We start from the raw sequence: 19,627 nt of genomic DNA on the forward strand, positions 1-19,627 counted from the left end.
GGAGAAGAAGTTCCAAAAGGCCTGAAGAGCTGTGGTGGCAGCTCACTGTTTCCTCCATTCACGAGCCGGGTGTCACTGGTCCCCCGGGTCCCAGCGTGAGGAAAAGCAGGCATATGGTCTCTGTGAAGCTTTCCATCTAAAAAGGGGATTCAGTGCTAAATAAGGGTCCTCAGTTCAGTTCAGTCACTCAGTCGTGTCCGACTCTTTGTGACCTCTTGGACTGCAGCACGCCAGGCCTCCCTGTCCATCACCAACTCCTGGAACTTCCTCAAACTCATGTCCATTGAGTCGGTGATGCCATCCAACCATCTCATCCTCTGTCATCCCCTTCTCCTCCCACCTTCAATCTTTCCCAGCATCAGGGTGTATCCAATGAGTCATTTTTTCACATCAGGTGGCCAAAGTATTGGAGTTTCAGCTTCAGTCCTTCCAATGAATATTCAGGACTGATTTCTGTTAAGATGGACTGGTTGGGTCTCCTTGCAGTCCAGAGGTCCTAGGAGTTACCTTATAATAATGTGTTGAGAAAAAACCCTCTGGTGGGAGGGACCTGGCACTTCTCAGGGCTGTAGTGTTGTCTGAACAGGGGAGACTGTAGTAAGAAGGGTCTCCTGACCAGCCTGGTGAAGGACCGCTCCCTCACCGGCACTGATCCTGGGCTGCTGCTGTTGCCAACGGAAGTGGGTTTGAGATACGAGCTACGTGTGCCCCCTCCCCCACACTGCAAGCTGTCTGGCACGGCCGCGCTCTGAAGCATCAGCAGAATGCCCACAGTGGTCCTATCTGTGCTGGTCATGGAAGGTGCCCGAGGGAGAGGAAGCCCCCTAAAACGTTGTCCCCACAGTCATAGAAAGCAGGACAGGCTGGCCAGTGCCTTAAGGGGCTGTCCGTGCCAAAGCCCAGCCCGGAGGGCCCTTGGGAGACCTGTCATCATGATCAGGAAGCACAGGCTCTGGGGCCCACTGCCTCGGACTGGAATCCCAGCTTCCCCACCCTGTCATCTGTGTGACCTTAAGCAGGTCACTTAGTCTCTCTGTGCCGGGTCTATGAAGTGGGGATGACATAGAACCTACTTCATAGAGTTAAAAAGATATTGAAAAGAAAATTCCAGTAAATGTGAGCTCTTCTTATTGTTACTTATCGCAGATGAGGAAACAGGCCCAATGAGGGCAGGGCCTCCCCATCTCTGGGCCGGTGTCCAGAGCCAGCAGCAGAGTCAGGGCCTGGGTGCTCACTGACCAGCGCTCTGCTGATGCGTGCTGGCTGCTGGCTGAAGCCCGAGTTTCCGCCCAGTGTGGAGAGGTGGTCAGGAGTCAGGCCTCGTCATCAGGGAGCTCTCTGCACTGGCTCGCCTGCCATGTGACCCACCGAGGGCTGCAGAGGTCAGACCGGCCCCTGCCATCCAGGAGTGCCCCGTCTTCCCCATGGAGGTGTGGGCAGTGTGCCAGGCCACGCTGGGCACAGGCGCTTGGGAACCAAGACACGAAGAGGACTTCAGGCCTCTGTCTGCTGCTGCTCCTCCGCCCCCACCCCGGGCCCAGTGTGCCCCACCCACCCTGTCTACCGCCTGGTGCCCCCCGCTCAGCCCCGGCGAGAGTGCCCGCTCACTGCACAGCCTGTGCCGGGCTGGCCCTCTGTGCTTAGGGGGCTGGCTGTCTCCCACCCCCACCACTGCTGGCTGCTGAGGGCAGTGTTCTCCCCACTGCCTGCATCCCTGCAGCCTGGCGGTGCCCTGTGGGCAGGGACCGTGTTCCGTGCATCCCCGTGCCCTGCACTGACAGGGGGCCCGTAGCAAAGGACCGAGGGAGGTCGCAGAGTGATGCCCTGTTCGCGGCGGCTCCCTGGGCCGAGGCGCTCCACCTCCTCGGGTTGTGCAGGTAGGGTCCTCATCAGCACTTGCTGGTGGATGCTGTGGTCCCTGGGTCAAGGGGTAGGCACCCAGAGGCTCTGCGAGGCCATCGCGCTGTTGACCGCACCCCGAAGCCCCAGTGTGCTGCCCGAAGCCCCAGTGTGCTGCTTCCTCCCCCTTGTCTGATGCCCAGGAACTGGCCACAGAGCAGCTGGGCAGCCGTGTCCCTGCAAAGCCGAGGCCCACGCAGAGCAGACGCCAGGCTGGCATTCTCCCAGCAGGGACTTCACGGGTTTACCTGAATGCATTTGATGTCCTCTTGAGCCTGTTTAAATGCGCGTATAAATATGGATAGGAAACTGCACTGCCCGCCCACCACCGGCATTCCTGGTGGCACTCAGGGCCACGTTTTCACAAAGCCCAAGATCTGGCATCGAGGGTGACCCTCGGTTCAGTTCAGTCGCTCAGTCAGGTCCAACTCTTTGCAGCCCCGTGGACTGCAGCACGCCAGGCCTCCCTGTCCATCACCAACTCCCAGAGTTTACTCAAACTCATGTCCATTGAGTCAGTGATGCCATCCAACCACCTCATCCTCTATCATCCCCTTCTCCTCCCGCCTTCAGTCTTTCCCAGCATCAGGGTCTTTTGGCATCGAGGGTGACTCTGGCTCCAGCCAAAACCAGGGGTGGGAGCCAGGAGAAAGGAAGCTTGGCTTCTGCTGCATTCAGTAGAAACGGTGATGATGAGAGCTACGTTTCCTGGGGGCTTCCTGCGCCCTCAGACAAACAAACCGAGGCACGAAGAGGGTGGGCAACGTGCCCACGGACACAGCCAGTGGCACGGCAGGCCCTGCGCTCGGGCGGGCTGGCCTCTGAGCCTGCGCAGACCGTGTGGAGGTTCCCACGGGGCTCGCAGTCCTCTGTGCAACTGGCCCAGATGTGGAGGAGCCTGGAGAAGCAGAGATGCTCCCTCAGCTGACGCCACCTGCAGCTCCACGGGTGTGAGCGTCCCGGGTACCCAGGACGTCTTTAAAACCCTTGGCGGTGGAGGTGTCCAGAGATGGCCTGCCCACTTCCCTGCTCTCCTCAGAGGAGCAGCCTAAGTTGGCCCAGCCTCTCTTCCCTACAAGTCACAGCTTTTGTTATGAACTCGGTGACCCAGACAGCCCCTGCTCTGAGGACCAGAAAGTCTGGCCCCGTGCTGAAGGGCCCGGCCCCTGGGCTGGAAGTAGCTCTTCTCATCCAGCTGTTGTCCCCCATTCCACATCCCCGTCTGTAGGGGGGTCTTGCTCTGAATCCAGCAGCCAGGGGTCTGGACGCACTCACGGAGACCACAGGAGCTTGAGGGCCCCCCGGCTCCTCCAGAAGGTCCTTGGGCTCCGTGACAGCCGTGTGCTCCCGGGAGCTGCTTCCACCTGTGTCCGAGCCTTCAGGCGTGCTCTGGGTGATTGTGCCGAGGATGGCTCTTGGAGTTCGTCTTTTGGTTCATTAGACCCTGCGTGAAGTATTTTTAGGACCTGTTCGTTTTATCTGTAAGTTTGTAATTAGAGATGAAACAATAGGGTTTTTCTTTAATCTTTTATTTTGAAATAATTATAGAGTCGTAAGGAAATGCAGAGATAGTAAGGTGAAATCCCATATACCCTTCGCCCAGGGTCCCCCCGCGGTCACCTCTTACATCACTGGAGAGCCACAGGGACGCCAGGAAGCCGGCGCTAGTAGGGTGCCTGCGAATGATTTGGACCACCTCATGACGCGTCGGAGTTGTGTACCCACCTTAGCCGTCAAGAGTCAGCATTTCAGTGATATATATAGTCCCTGGTTAAGACAGGTAAAGTGCTCATAATAACCTGTCTTAACCAGGGACTATATAAATTACTGTTCAAACCAGGGCACTTTCAAGAATGAAAGGAGGGGCCATTAATGGTGACCGGGCAGCGGGTATAAACTGAGACTGTCCCAAGTGAAGGAAGACATATGGTCGCCCTAATATTGCCTCGCTTACCCCGGAGCCCGACAGGGTTACTCCCATGTGCAGATAGCAAATAACAGGCAGATAATGCACCCAGGGTCCGTGGGTCCTGCCAGAAACCCCAGACAGGGGTGCAGTGACGCCTCTTTCTGGGCCTGAGTTCTGGGACGCCGTCTGGAGCAGGGGAGGGCCCCTCAGGCACCGTCGCCCCCCAGCGCTGTCTAACTGAGGAGGTGCCTCTGTGGCAGTGCCTGGCAGACTGGTTGCCAGGGTTGTCCTGACCTCAGGTCACTCCTGTAAGCCTGCAGCCTCGCCGGAGAGACGGGGGCTCAGATGTGAGCCCTACCCTGCGCCTGAGACTTTCCCCATGGGGTTGTTTTGAGACTCTGCGTCTGCTGCTGCTCCCGCTCCCAGCCCCCAACCCCGCCCCGCACCCTTCCCATCTTTTCAGCCTGTGTTTGCCCAGCTGTCCTTCCCTCTCTGGGCCCTTCACTCAGGCCAGCCTGGCTTCTTGCCTCTGGCCAGGGGGGTCCCTGCCGTCTAAGCTTCTAGCTTTGCTCCGGGGGTCAGAAGAGTCAGCGTGCCTGCAGCCTTTCTTGCCCATTGGAGAAGGTTTGCGTCCTGGAGCCTGAAGCCAGACCCAGAACTTCAGTTAGTGAGAGAGAGGGTCAGGGGGCCGTGGTTGGCAGGAGTTTGAACTTTGCTGTGAAGGTGACAGGGGCCCTATCGGCCCCCAGAGTGGGAGCATGGTTCACATTGCGGAAAGATCACTGCCCACCACGGGTGGGCAGGGAGATGAAGCCCTTTCCCGGGAGGTGGCACTGGGGGCCATCAGGGTCCGGAACTCACAGGGGGCAGTGTGAGTGGACAGGAGGGGCAGGGGGAGGGTGACAGGGCCGGAGGGGAGGGGGAGAGGCAGGGCAGGCAGGCCCGTCTGCCGAGAGGCCCGGTCCCCGCATCACGGCGGTGCAGAGTGGTTCAGTGGAGGTTGGGTCTGGACCACGTGGGGCCTTGTTCTTTCTGGAACCAGGAGCTCCAGAGGGGAGCCTGGGGCCCAAAGCGGGACCAGCCAGTCTCTGCTTTGCAAGAGGCTGCAGCCCGGGTCCTGCTCAGCCTCTGGCTCACCGCCCTGACCTCAGGAGCCCCAGGCAGCTGGCACCCAGTGCGGGCCCCCAGGCTCTCCGGCCCGCTCGGCCTGGGGCCTGAGGAGGTGGCCAGGGTAGCGCGTGTGAGGACAGGCTCAGGAGCCGGGCTGGGACAGGAGCAGGGCCTCCGGAGTGTCTGATCTCCCGGCAGATGTCAGGGGTATGGGGACAGCGGCCGTGGGTACCGCCTGTCAGCCACCACGTGGCCAGGCCAGGGAAGGGGCTGGGCTCCCCCACGGCACTTTGAGGAAAGTGCTCCCCCTGGCCACACTGAGACCCCGGAGTCATGCAGGGGCCCTGAACCCTGCACCCCGGTCAGCCGAAGCCGGAAGCCTTGCCCTCGGGCCCTGAACCCACCGCCTAATATCCGCACCCCCCCAGGACCGGGTGGGGGCTCCTCTGCAGAGGCCCCCGGGCAGCTTTCGGGCAGCAGTCCCTGGGGTTGGGTCAGGGCAGAGGGCTGGTGGTTCTCACCGGAGGCGGCTGCCCCTTCCGTCCGCCCCAGCCCTCGTCCAGGGCCCTTCCTCCACTCTCCTCAGCTGGCCCTTGACCCTCCTCCAGACTTTGTCTCCTGTCCAGCTGCTCCTAGAGAGCAGGAGGTGTCACCTGTCTCAGCAGCAGATGTCCTTGCCGGCCCATCCCCACCCTCTGCTCCCACGGTGCTTTCACACCCGGCTCACTGTGACGCTTGCAGCCGCCCCGGGAAGAACTTCGGGTGAGCACTGTCACCCCAGCACGGGAGGGAACCCCAGCGGGGCCCACGCCTCAAAGCAGCACTCAGGACGGGGCCAGGTTTCTCCTCCTGCTCCACCCCGTCATTGTGGCTTAGTCACTCAGTCGTGCCTGACTCTTGGCAACCCGGTGGACTGTAGCAGCCAGGCTCGTATATCCATGGGATTCTCCAGGCAAGAATACTGGAGTGGGTTGCCATTTCCTTCTCTGGGAGATCTTCCCGACCCAGGGATCAAACCCATGTCTCCTGCATTGGCAGGCGGGTTCTCCAGACTCAAATGCCTGTGGACAGAGGTTCAGCGTCCCTCCCAAGCCACCCCCACCAGACGTTAGCTCAGGGTCCCCTCGGTGTGCCTGGCTGGCCGGCGCCCACCGCTTCCTGGGACGTGATTCCCACATCTTGAGGTCTGGGCCAGGCCTTGACCTGGGGCCCCAGCGTGGCCCCTGCAGGGTCGGGGACGTTCCCGGCCCTGTTCCAGGGCTGTCATCAGCCGTGGGTGCTGGGTTCCCGTGAGTGTGTGTGGCTGGGAACTTTCTCTTTTAAACGAGGGCAACAATGGCCTCTCTGAAGAATCCTCACCTTCAGCCTCAGGGCTGCGCCCCTGGCTGCTCCTTTGGGGGGCTACTCCTCATTCCCCACACCCCCCGCACTCCCTCACCCGGCCCGCAGACCAGGTGGATGGGAGACGAGGCAGCTCTCGCATTTAGCAGGAAGATTTACGGTGCTGCCGGAGAAGGCCTGTCCTGGCCCTTTGCAGTCCAGAACGGCCCTTGAGGCGGGGACAATAAATCCAGCCCATTATTTTTTACGAGCCTCCCACCCCATAAACAACTCCTTCGGCTGGTGAGCCCAGCTTCACGCCCTTCTCCTGGCCTGGCCTCCTGCCAGCCCCGGCCAGGCTGCCCTGCAGGGACCCCAGTGCTTCGTGGCCTCGGCCTCCTCATGTGGACAGTGCAGGGGTAGCTGGCCCTGGCCCCGGCTCCCTTCTCTGCTACAAGTCCTGTGGCCTCACTCTTCTTGTCTACAAGATGGGACAAACGTTAGTGTTCGTCATAGAAATTGTTATGAGGACCAAAATGAGAAGCTGTGAGTACACTCTGTTCCCTAGTGGACTGCCTGGACCTGAAGTGGGTAAAACTGTCAGCTGTCACTGGGCCCCACTGTGTGCCAAGCACTGTGCCCAGACGGTGGCACGGGTCATCAGACCCCAGAACGGTCTGATGCCGTGCGGCTGTGTTCTCCCATTCTGCCGAGAGGAAACGGAGATTGAGAGGCGATTCATCCCCTAGTGAGTGATTAGCACAGTCAGGATCCGAACCCATGTCTTGCCAACTCCTAAGACCAACCATGCTGAATGAACAAATGGACGGAGGGCTGGGATCAGGGGTGGCCCACTGCCTGGAGCCCCTTGCAGCCCCAGGGCCCCCCCCCACCCTCTGCCTGCAGGCAGGCTCCACTGTCCCGCGAGTTAGTGCGGTGGCTGGTTCCTGGGTCCCCCGAGCCCTCCGCCTTCTGACAGCCGCGGGACCCCCTGCCACGTCCCTGCGCACTCGCCCCGCCCGCGGCTCCTCTCTCTGCGGTGTGCATCACGAGGCTGCCCTCCCTCGCCTGAGCCTCGCCTTCCCCGCCTTCCACAGCGCGGCTCCTCACCAGCCCCCCACCCGCCTTCTGTTCTCCCCATGGCCAGGGAGCCCTTGTCCAGTTGCGGGCCTTAGTGTGCACTCTCTGCTCTGCCTCAGCGACCAGGCCCCAGTCCCCTCCCTTCCTGGAGAACTCGTCATCATCCTTCAAAACCCACTTCACTTCATCTCCTCTCACGGAGCTGTCTCCGACTCCGGGACAAGCACGTCATCCTCCCAGGGTACACACACAGCCCCGAGGCGCTCCGTCCTCTCCTGGGGCAGCGCGTGAGCTCCTGAGAAGGGCGGGGTGTGTTTCTCACCCCCGTCTGATGCAGGGCGGGAGCAGGGCACGTGACAAAGAGGATCGGATTAAAGTTATTTCCCGTCCCTGGCACCAAGCAGCACCAAGGCTGGGCTCGCTCCCTGGGCTGCGTTCAGCCCCCGGGTCAGCCTGCGGGTGGCCAAGGCCCCTACAGTGGGGAGGCCTGAGGTGACAAGTCCAGAGATGCTCCCCTGCGCACGGTCCACGCCCCTGCGCGAGCCGATTCCTCTCCTGGAGCCCCATTCCTCCCTGCTCTCGCAGCCCTACCCCGTGTGACCCAGCGTGCGCCTCCATGTCTGTGCACCGAGTGAGGAGTCCACGCGGCAGTCAGTTCCGGTTAGAGTGAACGCTGGGAATCAGCGTGGGTTCCCCAAGCTGGGGGTTCGCACCCGCGATACGAGCGCTGGGAAAGGGGGAGGTACTCCGCAGTCATTGCGTTCCTTCTGTGTGCCAGGCCCTTGTTACCCTTTCATCCTCAGGGGACCCTGGGAGGTGACAGCTGCCCCCTCACTGCGCAGAGGAGAGAGCGGAGGTGCAGGCAGGGACAGCGGACACAGCCAGTTTGGGATGGAGCCCACCCGGAGCCCAGGTGTTGGCGGCTCCGAGCCTGGCTGTTCCCCACGGCACGTGGTGGACAGTGGAAGTGAGGCGGGGTCGGGGGGCTACTCGTGTCCTTGGGGAATCTCCTGCTGGCGTGCCCCCCAGCATCCTTGCAGCTGCCCCTCCCGGGCCCCCCAAAACTGCAGGGGGAGCACGCACGTGGCCACCACATTGGCCCTTCCCACACCGGGGCTCCTCCGCCTCGTCACCTGTCAGGAGGGAGAAACAGACTTGTGCCCTGGTCACAGCCAGTCTGTAGCCTGGGGCACGCAGTTCACGCTGCACCATGGCCACCTTTGGGGCAGGGGTCCCCAGTGCCTGGACCACGGGCTGGTCCCGGTCCCGGCCTCTTAGGAACCGGGCCGCAGAGCGGGAGCTGAGCGGCGGGCGAGTGAGCAAAGCTTCGTGGGCCAGTCCCCACCCTCCCATCGCTCACATTGCCGCCTGACCCCTTCCCCCCACCGCTTCCCATGGAGAAATTGCCTCCCGTGAAAACAGTCCCCAGCGCCAAAACGGCTGGGGACCGCGGCGTTAGGGGCCCTGTGGGGGCGGGGGGGCAAGGGCAGCCAGGTGAAATACGGGACAGCCTGTATTTGAACTTGGGATTTCACATCAGTAGTGAATACTCTTTTTTGGCACAAACGTGACCCAGGCAACACATGGCATGCTTACACTCAGGGTGTCTTTGTTGTTCCTCTGAGATCCATACTTAACCAAGCAGCCTGTGTTTTCATTCGCTGTGTCTGGCATCCCTGGGGAAGGAAGCGGGCCTTCCCCCTTCGCCTCTGAACCTGAGCAGAGTGATAAGTCAGGAGGCAAGAACTTCGCAGGCCTTGCTCCCAACCACCTGTGCCTTGGAGAGGTGTGGATGTGCTCATGGTGACGCCTAGCGGTCAGCCTGGGGAACTCCAGAGGCCAGGAAGGGGAAGAACCCTCAGTGCGCCAGGGGATGGAGGTGGCCCGGGGTCCAGGGTGAAGAGCGGCTTCAGAAAGAACAGGCACTGCAGAGCTGGATAAAGGAAGCCTGGGGAGCTTGCGCTGAGCACCAGCTTCGTTTCAAGGGGGCTCAGGGACCCTGAGCTGGAGCCCTTCCCACTTTAGTACCCTTTAACGACCTCCCTCCTCCCCTCCCCAGAGGAGGAAACCAAGCAAGTTCCAGGCCACACACCTTAGAAAGGGCCACGGGAAGTGGAGCTGGTAGAAACCGGGCCCGCCCCACCTCGGCGATGCCAGCCTCCCTGTGGCAACTGCAGCGCTGCCCACGTTTGTCCACATGTGTCTGCGTGCACGGCCATCAGAAAGGTTCCCCCCCATCTCACAGAGGCGGCCTTCCAGGGGCCCCCAGTGCCAGGACTGGCCCAGGCACTGGAGGTGAGGGGCTGAAGTGGGCTGGGGTCCACCCCTGCTTTCTGAGAAGGCCAGCTCTGCCCCTCTTATCTGCCCCAGCTCTTATCTGGCAGACCAGGAGCCCGCCAGGGTCTCAGCTCTCCATCTGTCCATCTGTCTGTCCGTGTACACACTTGGTGAGCAGCCGTGGCAAAGGACTTGGTTTTAGCTGAAAAAGCGCCCGCGACATGCAGGCACCCTGGCTGGCTCTGCTGGCGGCCTCAGCAGAGGGCCTGGACGTGGTGGTGCCAGCAAAGGTATCAAACGAGGGAGTGAGGGAATGGGTGGGCCCGAAGGCTGGTCAACAGCTCCCGAACCGGAAGTGCCTCATGAGCCACTTTCTGATGTGACGGAAAGAACTCTGAACTTGAGGGGCGAGGCATCAGGAGCCCAGGGGCTGGGAGCCGGAAGGTTGGGTGTGGACGCCAGGCTGACTGCTGCGTGGCCCAGGGCGAGTCCTGGCCGGTGGGTTTCAGCCTCCTTGGTGGAAAAGGAAAGGCTTCCTCCAGATGCTCTTTAAGTTCCTTTCCAATTCTTGCTCTCTGGAAAACTGGTCCATTCTGGCTGTTTTTTTCTTTGTAAAGCCAGGTTCTGGCTTGGTTTCAGAGCTGACCAGGTTACTGAGGGGCCTGCCTCACTGTGGGTGCAGGTACACACCTACGACGGGCTGGACTGTGGTCCAGCCCCGGGAGAGGAGAGCGGGATGAAGGCACAGACGAGAAGTGGGCTCGTCCTGCAGAAGGGTCTGATGGCCAGGAGGCCTCCCTGTGTTCATGGAAGGAAAGCATGCAGGCAGGTGAGCGTTGAACGTGGAGGGTATAGGGGTCAAATCCCAGGAGGGCTGGGCGGCAAGTGCTGAGAGAAGGCGGGGTGTGCGCTCAGAAGGGCCTGTCCCCCCCGGCCCCAGGGCCCTGGCCTTCTGCCTGAAGGCTGGGGTGGAAGTGGTGGGAGGGCCATAGGGTCTGTGTGCCTGGGAGTGGGCGGTGGGCCCCTCGAGGAGAGGGTCAGCAGAGAGCAGAGCCCCGTCCCCCTGAGGGCCACCGAGGCAGCTGAGCAGGTGCAGGGCTGGGGGGCTGTGAAGCGAGCCTCTGGTCAAGGGCCTGGGACCCCTGCAGGCCTGCCGTTGGGACGGCCACAGTGGGGGCGGGTCCCCACCCCCCAACACGAGGTGGGAGCCCTCCCTCCGAGCCTCAGCGTCGTCACCTCTCAGGTGGGCCTGCTGATGGTCCCTGCCACGCAGAGTCGTGGAGACAGGGACACGGGCAGAGAGCCTGGCACGCGGCCTGGCCCTGAGCCCCTCCGGGTACATGAAACCCGCAGTCTGAACCCCATGTCCCAGGTAAGGGCCACTCCCAGGGATGCAGCCTGGAGTGGGCTGGGCTCCTGGTCAGCCGGGGGCTCTAGTGTGGGGCCTCCGGCTGCCGGAATTGCCCAGGAGGGTGTAATTCGGGGCGGGTAGGGGGACAGGATGGGAGACAGAGCCCTGCATTCTGCTAGACCCAGGCCTCGTAATGAGAGACTCTGGAAGCACCATCCAGGCGCAGATGCTGTTGGAGGGTAATTAGGGGGTCGAGGTGGAGCCGGGCAGGCAGCCCAGGCCGGGGGCCAGCAGCGCCCTGCTGACAGCAGCCGGGCCTGGGCCTGCGGACGGGCGCGTTCTGTTGTCTGAGTACTGGCGAGTGTTCTGGCGTGGAGTCCAGAGCCCAGAGTGGCTGAACCCAGGCCCCTCGGCAGCGCAGCTGAGCTCAGCCCCAGTTCTCAGGCCTGAAACGGGCACAGTGCAGGGCCTCAGGAGTCAAAGAGGTGACTTGGTCATGGGCCCTTCCCCCTCAAGGAGCCCCCAGTCTGGTGGGGGAGACCCAACTAACCCAGAAGTTACAATGAGTGTGGTGGGTTCTACGAGAGGGGGAGTCCAGACGGCTGTGGAGGCCAGGCCTGGCCGCTCATCCAACCTAGGGACTTGAGGGGAGGGTGGAAACAAGGAGGGCTTCCTAGAAGAGGTGACGCCCAAGCGGAATCTCAAATTGCTGGCCAACAGCCGAGCATCCCTGTTCGCAGCCGTGGCAGGCAGAGGTGAGGAGGACCTGGAGTGCTGTTCAAGAACTCTCAGCCTAACCCTGGGCCCTGGCTGGGGTGGGGCAGTGCAGGGACTCTGGCAATAGGAAGACGCTGTCAGGTTTATGCTCTAGAAAGTTCTCTCTGCTGCTGCCAGAGAAGGGCCGGTCTTCAAATCACACAGGACAGACTTCCAGTTACAGCTCCCCCACATCCTACCCACGTGACCAGGGGCAAGGTGCTCAGCCTCTTGGAATGACTCTAAGATGATGACAGAGCTGCTCGCCTTGCAGGGGGACGTGATAAGGGGCTGTGTTCTCATAGCTGCCTCTGCCCCCCACCTGGGGCGGGGCCCTGCGGACCAGGAGGGAACGGAGTGTGCTCCCGCCCACAGCCAGCTCAGGCCGGGGGTCTGAGGACCATGGAGATGGCACTCCCTGTCTTGCGGGAGGTTTGGGCTGAGAAAGCAAAGCTTGGAGGAGGTTTGGAGTGAGAAGCTGGCATTTGAGATGGGCTTGGAGAGACAACGTGGAAAAGTGGATGTACCCAGGGAGGGCAGGGTGGGGTCGTTTCCCTGCTGCAGATCACGCTGGGGCCAAGGTGAGGAAGGGAGAGGACAGCTCCGGTTTCCCTGCCCCTCCCCCGGCAGTGAGTGCTCCAGTGCTTTCTGGAAGTCCCCCAGGAGCACAGGCTCTGAAGTGGGAATGCCTGTCCCTTCTGTGTCCCTGGGGCAAGTGCCCACGCCTTTCTCCGTGCTAGTCTCCCCATTTGCACAGTGGGTCATGGTTCCCCTGCAGCGAGTTTCTGGTGGGCCTGTTTGCAGCCCGGAGCTGCCACCGTTCTGTCTCATTTGTGGGCTGCCCCTGGAGCCAGCCCCCCCAGTTTTGAATCTCTCGGTCCTTTCGTGTTCTCATCCGTTAAGTGGGGCCAGTACTTGGACAGGCGCGCGCTGCTGGGGTGCTGGGGGGAGAAACGGTGAGATGACACGCGTGAAGGGTGCGGGCCAGCCTGATGCACAGGCGGCTCTGGGCAGACGGGGGCAGCTCTTGTCCCCATCGCTGCTCCCACGGGCCCATCCTTGCTGCTGCTGCCCTGGCGCCTGTCCCCCCACGGCAGAGCCCTCCTGACGTTCCCTTCAGTCCCCGGTCAAAGCACGTGGGAGCCCGTGTTTGTTTTTCCCTGCCTGGCTTTGCCAGCCTGCGGGGTCTGGGTCGGGGAAGGCGGCAGCTTCTCTCTGGGCTCCTTAATTTCCTACCGATGAGGGGGAAGGGGAGGTGAGCCCCTTCCTCCCGAGCTGGGGGAGGCGGGGCAAGGTCATTGTTCTCTCCTCCCCGCTCTGCGTTCCCAGCCTGCCTTCCCTTCCTGCGTGTGGAAGGGACAGGGATGCGGAAAATGATGTTATTGATGAAGTCGCCATAGCAACGACCCCTGAGCGACACACATTCCAGCTCTGTTATCCTGGGCTGTGGGGGCTGCGAGAAGGGCCGGCTCCTCAGGACAGACGGATTGCCCTCAGGACAGACGGATTGCCCCCCGCGCCCTGCCTGCTTCAGATGCATCCGTGAACCCTGCTTTACGGAAGACACACAGCTTGTGCACACTGGTTTGGGGCAGGCAGATGCTCCCATCGCTGACCTCTGTACGCGCTCCTGTAGAGCTTCCAAAACTGATAGAAGGCCTTTGGGAAAATAGGCCCCGGTTGGGAAGGGTCGTGGTGTCTGTCCCAGGGCCTCAAGAGGACCGGAACGCAGGGGGGGGCCATGAGAAGGAGGCTCAGGGCCCTTGGGGGAAGGAGGTGTGGCCCCGAGTCCCCATACATGGCGTGGCCCCGGCACGTGGCCCCTCACCTGATCCAGCCTCGTGGGCTTGTGTATGCGATTGCCACAGCCATACCCCCATCTCAGGCTTACAGGGAGGGTTAAAGTCAGAGCCCGAGCCCCCACCCCCTGACTTTCGGAATGCTGAGAAGAGAGGGCTCTGAAATGTGTCCCAATCCAGCCTTCATCCCTGTCCCCCGCTGCTGCCATCCCTTCAGGCTCCCTGGTCGTGTTCAGGGTGATTACAGTAGCACCCCCGCCATCTGCCTCCAGCTGCACCCCTGCCCCCACAAACGGCCTCCACCCAGCCTCCAGAGACCTTTCTAGCCCAGCGCACATCCCCACCCGAAGCAGAGGCCCTCAAGTCCTCACCTGCCCCCAGCCAGCCTCACTGGCCCCGAGAAAGGGCCTGCATGCTGCGCAAGCACTGGGAGGCAGGTCCCCCGAGTGGCCACTGGTCACAGGTGAAAACCAAGGCTCAGGACAGTGAAGCGATGGCCCAAGTTCACGCAGCAAAGGTCAGAGTCTGAACACGGACCTCGGCGAGCTGGCCGCGCGGCTGCTGCGTCCTCACGGCTCCCGCCCCATCGCGGGCACCGAGGAGACACGCGGTCCGAGCTTGCAGGACGTAATTGGATTTGGAGGGGTTGGATCAAATTAGATTCGACCTGGCGAGCAGCCTGGCCTGACTGGCACCAGGCCCCCAAGGGCCGGGGTTTCTGGGAACAGCACTGAAACCCTATCTCACTTCCCCGCAAGGAGGGGAGACGAAGGGGGCTCTCCACTGGACTCCGCGCCATGTGGTATCAAGATGGGGAGCGGGGCCGAGGCCGCGGGCACCCCTGGTCCCGGGCAGCTCTCCTGTCCAGCTCCCAGGAGCAGGCACAGTGCAAAGCAGGGGGCCGCAGCAGGACAGAGTCAGCCAGGCCCGTCAGTCCCACAGGCTCGCAGAAGCCTGCTCTGTGCCCGGTTTAGGCTCAGCCCTTTGATCTGAAGGATCTGAAGGCACCCATGGAGATGACTTGCCAGCTGGACCTGGCGAGGACAGGCCTGGTTGCCTCAGAAGATGGGGCCACAGCTGGGGGAGGGTCCAAGGCCCCTTCCAGTGTGGCGCCCAGGACCCCTCTCCCGGAGCAGAAGCGCTTGGGGACGCACCCCTTGCGTGCCCTGTGGGTTCACCTTGTACATTCAGACTTCCACGGGGCCCCGTGGCCCTCAGCAGAGCCGTCCGCTACCCCTGAGGCTCCAAGGCACAGAGGAAGCCAGGCCAGGCTCCAGGTGGTGGAGCCCGCGCCCTGTTCCCTGCATCGCCTTGCGCCGCCCGAGTCCCTTAGCCCCCCAACCCCATCTGTAAGGTGAGGGACTGAAGCGGGCCACCCTGGGGTCGCAGCCTGTAATCCAGAGCTTCCCAGGGCGTCATGTTAAGTGACAGAGCCTCCTAGAGGGGCTAGGGCAGGGCATCCCAGGGCGTCGTGTTAAGTGAGGGGCAGGGACCCTGATCCCACGGGAGCCTGCAGGACTTGTCAGAGCCCTTAACCTGTGTCGTGAGCTCCCTGACTCGGGCACCCTGAGGGGCCGCGTCTCACAGAACTCAACAGCGCTGCCGCAGCGGCGCTTTCCAGATTCCCTGAGCCCCTTGCCTCGTCCCCTAAATAACAGGCAACGAGTTTACTCTGCCTGAAGATAAGAAAGCCTTCACTTGTCTGTCCTCTTCCTCCACCGGGTTTCTCTCCTTTCCTCCCCTCCCCTCAGTTTCTCACCCGCCGCATCTCTGCTTTCCTCCAGTTACTGTTTGCTGACCCCTAACTCTGGTCCAGGCCCTGTCCTGGGTAGTTAGGATACAGAAAAGGGTAAAGCTCAGGTCTGCCCTCAAACTACCCAGAGTCAGGAGAGAGCAGCTGAGCAGCTACTCGCATTTAACACGGGGAGAGTGAAGCGGGAGCCACGGCTAAAAGCTTCGCTTTTTAGGGACCTGCTCTGGGCCACACACATCTCACAGTCTTCTCAGTCTTCTCGTTTGAGCCTTACAGCAACCCTTGGAGGAAAAGATGCTGACAACCCATTTCTCAGCTAAGAAAAGGGAAGAAGGCCTCGAACCAGGGGCCCAGGTTCGAGCAGGCGGGTCCTGGCCCCAACCCCTCGTGCACGAGGCTCAGTCTTCCTCAGCGTGTCTTGATGGTGTGAGCACCAGGCCGGACCTTCCGTCTGGTACCTCGGCACTTGCTCCCCAGTAAGGTGCCCTGAGCACTTGCCATGTGCAGCCAGGATTCTGGGCATGGGACACAACAGGGAGACACAGCCTCGAGGAGCTTGCTGGCTGGTGGGTGGGCCAGCCCTGGGTAGACACGCAGCGGAGGAAGTGCAGAGCCTGACTGCCTCCCACCCCTCAGCGCTGTGCCCGCTGAAGGACGGGACAAAGCCAGGGGATGAGCCACACCCAGAGCGAGCGCATCGGGGAGCCACTCAGCTTGGGCCCGGGGAGGGCAGAGCCCAGCCCCTCGCTCTCCGCTCGCTCAGGAGGTGGCCAGAGTTGACCTCGGTCAGCTGAGAGCCTGTGGCCCTTCTGGAGCAGCCGCCAAGGGCGTGGCCAGGCCTGCTCCGGGCCGCCCTGCTCCCTCCCATCTGGTGGGGAGACTGGCAGTGGCCGCTGAGGGAGAGTGAGATCTAGAGGACAGGCGGGCGGGGGTCGCGACCCCGCGGGCACAGAGCACCCATGCCGAGGGCCTCCCGCTGCCCGGGGAGGCTCAGCCAGAGGGACGAGGCTTCGGGCGGACGTGATGGCTCGGCAGGAGAGCTGAGGCTCCGCCCTCAGGCTCCGCGGCCGCTGGGAGAAGGGCAGAGAGGAGCACAGCGTTCTGTGCTTCGTCGAGGGGCTGCCCGGAGAGCTTCCAGAGTCTGAATCCGCCTTCAATTTTCGTAGGCTCTTAATTCTGAGGACAGTTAATAGTGACAGGTAGATTGAAGGCAGGATGAGAAGGGGACGAGAGAGGATGAATGAGAGGGTTGGATGGCATCACCAACTCAATGGGCTTGAATTTGAGCAAGCTCTGGGAGTTGGTGATGGACAGGGAGGCCTGACATGCTGCAGTCCGTGGGGTCGCAAGGAGTCGACATGACTGAACGACTGAACTGAACTGAACTGAACGGTTTATTAGACCAGCTCTGTGCCGGCTTCCTGGTTCTGTTCATCCCAGAAAACGTGTGCCGCCTGCCAGTCATCTGGGTCCCACACGGGGTCGCGCAGTGAACCAGGGATGGGAGCCCAGCGGCCTGGGTTCCAGACCTGCCGTGTGAGCTGGGGCATCCCTCCTGCCTCGAGGCCTCTCGCTCCCCATTTGTAACCATTTGTAAGGTGGATGGACCCGGAGCCCTCCAGCCCTGACTGTCTGTGGTTCTGCCGGCCATGAAGCCGACCTTCTCGTAGCCCGTGGAAGCTGGTGCTGCACCAGGGTGGAGGGGAACAATGTCACACAGTTCCCGCGTCCCGCCGAGTCACCAGCGCAGAGGAAGCCGTACCCCCGGCCCCTAGCTAGGCAGTTGTAGCCCTCTGTGGAGTGGTTGCTAGGGTCATTTTTAAATGTGATGGCGATTGTTTGACGACCACCGTCTCAGGGAGAAGGTGCCTCGGGAAGCTCTTGAGCTGAGCAGACTCCAGCCGCCTGTGAGCCTGGCTGTCGGTGACTGCTGCTTCCAGCTGTTCGCTCCCCATCAGCCCGTTTCCCAGGATGGAGGATGCTTGGGGGGAAGACCTCGCCCTCTGCCCCAGACCCTCATGGAGGAAGGGCAAGGCTATCCCATTTCCCCTCCCTTCCCTGTGGGGACAGTCAGTGGCAGGCCCAGCCAACCGAGATGCTAGCAGAAGCGAGAGTGACAAATGCCTGGAGAACTAGGGGGCAGGGCACCAGGCCCAGCTGTGCCCCCAGGGGTTCAAACAGTGTGGTTGAGAATCAGTACCCACCCCTCCTATCTCCTCTGCAAAGACTTCTCCTCTCAGCCAGCTCTCCCCCTGTTTGGGGAAATAGTCTTTAACAAACGATATGCTAATGTTAGGGCCTCCCTGGTGGCTCAGAGGTAAAGAAGCCGCCTGCGATGCAGGATATGCCAAAGACTTGCCTTTGGCAAGTCTTTAACCTTCTGGGTTGGATCCTCTTCAACCCCTGGGTCGGGAGGATCCCCTGGAGGAGGGCATGGCAACGCACTCCAGTATTCTTGCCTGGAGACTCCCATGGACAGAGGAGCCTCCCGGGCTACAGTCGGTGCGGTCACAGAGAGTTGGACAATACTGAGCAACTGAACACACATGCAGGCATACTAAATGTTAGTGAGTAATAAATTTTAACTTTCAATAGTAAATATAAATTTCCCCATTTAATCTCTAGTAAATATTTATAGCCGTCATAATATTGAACACATAAACCCAAGCTCTTCAGGCCCCAGTGTGACAATTTGATTTGCCTAAGTAGAAAAATCGAGGTGAAGGAATAAAATCAGATGAAACCAGAGGTCAGCAAAATGCACACTTCATTCATTTTGATTTGCCTTGTTTTATTCAACTTCAGACTTTTTTCCGGCCTTGATTGTAGCTGCCAAGGTGTTTGTGTGTTAAAACATCTATCACTGCCCAGTTGCCCCATGCCCATGCTTACGGTGGACGAGGTCACGATCGAGCTAGTGCTCACCTGGAATGGGAGACCCGTGAATCACCTGGGGGAGGAGTCTCTGGGTGGTGTGGGCAGACAGCAGCTCTTCGTTTCATCCACATTTAGCCCCTTGATAGACTTGTGACCTCTGCCCTCTCACTTGACCCCTGACCTCATAAATTCTGGAAACGCCTCACAAATCACCAGGAAGATAAACATCAACTGGGGTCAAATGAAGGGGGTTCCAAGCCGCTCCAGGCAGACCGAAGGGGAGATCAGGTCTGCTGGGGTGGAGAGGATGTCCCAGCAGCCGCAGGTGACTCGGGCGAGGGACCAAACGGGCCACCCCAGGGAACCCTCCTTCTCCCTGATGACTCCAGGGTCCTCGGTGCATTTTGGTGAAATTCTGGGCACGCACGTCACTGGGCAGCGTGTGGAGGCCAGAACTCTGGGGCAAATGGTCTGTAGTCCCTGGCCTCAAAGCCTGTGGGCAACCCAGCTCTGCACTCCACGAAGCTTTGCGGGGCTGGCAGTGGCAGAGACTGGGGTTTATAACCCAGGGCCCCGGTCAGGTCCTTGTGGTGCCTCTCGGTGGAGACTGGGAGCCTGGGAAGGGAGGAGATGGGGAACCCAGCCGGCCTTGGGAGGGACGAGGTTTCTGAGTCAGCTGGAGGGGCCTGCCAGGCAGGGCCACCATGAACAGGGCTCCAGATAAAAAAAGCCTGCAGGAGCTAGAGCGTGGGGGTGCCAGGACAGGAAGTGAGGGGCCCCTCCTCCGCGCCCCCGCCGCCGCCCCAGCCAGCAGGGGAATCCCTGGCAAATTGCCTTTTGAAGTTGAGGCCTCAGAGGAAAAGGTGCCTGAGATTTGCAAAAAATTAAGATGGATTTTAAAAGGAGCATCTGCCAACCAGCAGGAATCTCCGGCTGAGATTAGGAACACAGTGGTGTGTGTGGCCTGACCTGGAATAAACTCAGGGGGCCCCAGGCATGCAGGACTCTGCTCTGGGACTGGGGGTTCCGTGGGTCCAGGGGAGTGTGCTGCGTGACCAGGTACACGGGGAGACCCCCCTGGCAGCTGGGGGATGGTGGGGGGGGGGGTGGGGGGGTGGTTCAGAGCCCCGCCGTGGCGCTGGTGAGGACGAGCCTCGGTTGCCCTGAAGCCCAGGGGGCCAGCACAGTGGCGTTGACTAGCGCAGGAAGGCAGCGAGGGGGGCTGAGTGGGCCGCACTCCTCTCTGGGCCCAGGCGGACAAGAAAGTCTCCACCTGCCTCACGAGGGCTGAGACATGCCTGTACAAACTGAAAAGTGTTGTGCACCACCGCCATCCTTTTAAATCCACCCCCACCTGCTTTGGTGGGTAAACCAAACCACCCAAAGCCCTGACCTGAAAAGCGCTCTGGGCTATAAGCCCAGGCCCTGTAATCTGACCCGGGTCAGGAATATCTCTGTGGGTCCCGAGAGCTCGTTCACGTCCCTTAGACAAGGCC

The 19,627-nt window shown here is 61.2% G+C and overlaps 1 protein-coding gene across 4 annotated transcripts in view; it reads left to right on the plus strand.

Moving 5' to 3' along the window:
• Positions 1–19,627, plus strand: part of SCUBE1 (signal peptide, CUB domain and EGF like domain containing 1) — a 131,505-nt gene that overhangs the window by 52,138 nt on the left and 59,740 nt on the right. The gene's annotated exons all lie outside the window — the stretch shown is intronic.

This window comes from Cervus elaphus, chromosome 22 (assembly GCF_910594005.1).
Source record: "Cervus elaphus chromosome 22, mCerEla1.1, whole genome shotgun sequence".
NCBI classification, from domain to species: Eukaryota; Metazoa; Chordata; class Mammalia; order Artiodactyla; family Cervidae; genus Cervus; species Cervus elaphus.